Consider the following 3,617-nt stretch of genomic DNA (forward strand, 5'->3'; position numbering starts at 1 on the left):
TCAACTCGGTGAAGGACGCTCTCTGGGTGGTCCGAAACCTGCTGATCTTCCAGCTGAAGGAGTTGACCCCGACTGAGTGTTGCAGACTGGCACATTCCATGGTCCAGGACTACGTGTTGAGGGACGCGCTGAAGCTTGGGGCAGCTGCCGCCAAGGCGCGGTGGGGAAAAACCACTGTGTAAAGTCTGCCTGCCTAACGAAGAACAGGGGGCCCATGCAGTCATTTGGGCTCTGCTGACGCCTCAGCTAATTATATGGGCATATGATCAAAAAATGTACAGACCTGTATAAAAATGATAAGTTTTGATCTCTGTATGTAAATGTTTACATACGTATGGCATGACCAATTGTACAGACCATCAAATTATTTATGAATAAAGTATATTTTTGGAAAAAAAAAGTACTGAACGACATGACAAATTGTACAAGTACCAAAGATTTATTTCTATGAATAAAGCATATTTTGAAATATAAAAAAAAACGAACATGTTTTTGATTTTTCCTCATTATTAACCTATGTCCTCTGATTCTACTATCCTGGCAGAACTTAATGTAGTGCTCTGGGTTAACTGTGATGGGTTAAATGTGATGTTTTATATCTTGTATAATTGAAGAAGGTAACTTTGAAGCACCTGTTTTTGAGGATAGAGAGATTTCAGTTTCCCCAGCCTATCTTTCTCCTGACTCAACTATTTGATATTAGGAACTAGGCCTATTGCTCTTCTCTTCCCTGCTTCAATGACTTGAATATTGCCTTAGAGTGGTCGGAAGGTGGGAGGGGCGGGGGCTTGCTGGGTCTGTATTATCTGCACTTTTGTATGTAACGGTATTGTCTAATGTACAAATGTCATTGTCACTGTCTTGTCATATGTGGAACTGGGATTTGAGGTTTGTCCTCCTCTCCCTGTAAAATGGTTGAATGGTAGGGTTCGGGGCCTAGCTTTGCTGCTCCTCTCCCTTGTAAAACTGCTGTCTTTTGTGTACAGCTGTCAATGTTTTTTGTAAACTGTTTTGTAATTTGTTTAATAAAATTAAAAAAAAAATGACTTGAATATTTTACAAAAAACTGAATGCAGAAAATTGAATATAATTTCAGCACGGTTGCTCAGTGGTTAGCACTGCAGCCTCACAGCGCCAGGGACCCAGGTTCAATTTCAGCCTTGGCCGACTGTCTGTGTGGAGTTTACACGTTCTCCCCGTGTCTGCGTGAGTTTCCTCCCACAGTCCAAAGATGTGCAGGTTAGGTGAATTGGCCATGCTAAATTGCCCATAGTGTTAGGTGCATTAGTCAGAGGGAAATAGGTCTGGGTGGGTTACTCTTCGGAGGGTCGGTGTGGACTTGTTGAGCCAAAGGGCCTGTTTCCAGACTGTAGGGAAGGTAATCTAATCTAATCTGACCAGATAATAGCTTCTTAATTACACTGAACTCACCTGCCGATGTAATTCAGTCCTTGGCTTGTTTTGCTCTTTGTCTTAAGTCTGCTGTTGCTCTAGATCCCATTCCAGGTCATCTTTGGCTAATATTGGACTGTCGCTAATATCTTTATCAGTTATTTTTCCTTCCAATGTGTAGTGCCTTATGCCTGTCTGTATTTTGTTTCATTTGTCACTCTGTTAAATATGTGTCTACTTCCTCTAAGTAAACTGAGCTCTCTCCTGCACTGCAGATTTGACTAATTTACATTGGTATTCTGAATCCAAACTGTGTTTGCATATTAGGAACAGTTTTGGACATTAGCATTGCTTCACTTACGTTTTACTATGTACCCCCCACACTGTACACCCCTACTGCAGCCCTACCACCAAAGTCCTGGGGATCACTACTGAGTAGGAGAAAGTGAGGACTGCAGATGCTGGAGATCAGAGCTGAAAATGTGTTGCTGGAAAAGCGCAGCAGGTCAGGCAGCATCCAAGGAACAGGAGAATCGACGTTTCCTGAAGAAGGGCTTATGCCCGAAACATCGATTCTCCTGCTCCTTGGATGCTGCCTGACCTGCTGCGCTTTTCCAGCAACACATTTTCATCACTACTGAGTAGACAATTAATTGGACCAGTCACATATAGAGTCATACAGCACCGAAACAGACCCTTTGGTCCAATCACTCCATGCCGAACATAATCACAAACTAAACTATTCCTGCCTGCCTGGTCCTGGCCCATATCCCTCCAAACCCTTCCTATTAATATCTTTGAAATGTTGTAAATGCACTCACATCCACCACTTCCTCAGGAAATTCATTCCATACATGAATCACCCTCTGTGTAAAACATTTGCCCCTCATGTCTTTTTAAAATTTCTCTCCTCTCACCCCTAACCTTGAATTCCCCATCCTAGGAAAAAGATAACTACCTTCAACTGTATTTGTACTCCTCATTATTGTATAAACTTCTGTAAGGCCACCTCTCAACCTCCTATGCTCCAGTTGAAAAAGTCCCAGCTTATCCAGTCTTTCTTTATAACTCAAGCTTTACATATGTGGTAACATTCTGGTAAATCTCTTCTGAGCCCCCTCCAGCTTGATAATATCCTTCCTATAACTGGGCAACTAGAACTGGATATAGTATTGCAGAAGAGGCCTCACCAATGTCCTGTACAATCTCAGCATGATTTCCCAACTCCTATACTCAAAGGACTGAGCAATGAAGGCAAGTGTGCCAAATGCTTCTTTAACCACCCTGTCTATATGTGATGCAAACGTCTAAGAATTATGTACCTGAACCCGTATGTTCCTCTGTTCTACAACACTAACCAAGGCCCTGCCATTGATTGTATATGCCTACCCTTGTTTGTTGGACCAAAATGCAATACCTTGCATTTATCCAGATGGAACTCCACCTGCCATTTTTCAGCCCATTGGCCCATCTAATCAAGATCCCTTTGTAACCTTAGAAAACCTTCTTCATTGTCTATTATGCCAACAATTATGGTGTCATCCACAAACCTACTAATCAAGCCTTCTATATTCTCACCCAAATCATTTATATAAATGACAAAGGAAAGAGGACCCAGAATCCACCCCTGTGGAACACCACTAATGAAAGGCCTCCAGTCCAAAAAGCAACCCTCCACCATGACTCTGTGTCCTGCCATTAAGCCAATTATGTATCCAATTGGCAAGCTCACCCAGAATCCTATGTAACCTAACTTTACCAATTAGTCTACTACTCTGAACCTTGTTGAAAGCTTTACTAAAGGCGAACAGTGTCTACTGCTCTGCCCTCATCAGTCTTCTTGGTAACTTCCACAAAAACTCAATCAAGTTTGTGACACATGATTTTCCTCACACAAACTATCCCTAATCAATCCTTGCCTCTCTAAATATGCATAAACCTTACCTTTTAAAATTACCTCCAACGTTTTACCCACAACCAAAGTCCGATCACAGGTTTACAGTTCCCTGGGGGTTTCTCCTTACAACCTTTCTTAAACAAAGGTACAACATGAGCCACCCTCCAGTCATTAGACACCTCACCCATAGTTATAGATGCTGTAAAATATTTCTGAAAGGAGTCTCGCAATTTCCTCCCCTACTTCCCACAACATTCTGGGATACATTAGATCAAGTCCTGGAGATTTATCCACCTCTATAATCTCCAAGACCACGCACACTTCCTGT

Source organism: Chiloscyllium plagiosum, unplaced genomic scaffold, assembly GCF_004010195.1.
Source record: "Chiloscyllium plagiosum isolate BGI_BamShark_2017 unplaced genomic scaffold, ASM401019v2 scaf_4996, whole genome shotgun sequence".
Classification (NCBI taxonomy): Eukaryota; Metazoa; Chordata; class Chondrichthyes; order Orectolobiformes; family Hemiscylliidae; genus Chiloscyllium; species Chiloscyllium plagiosum.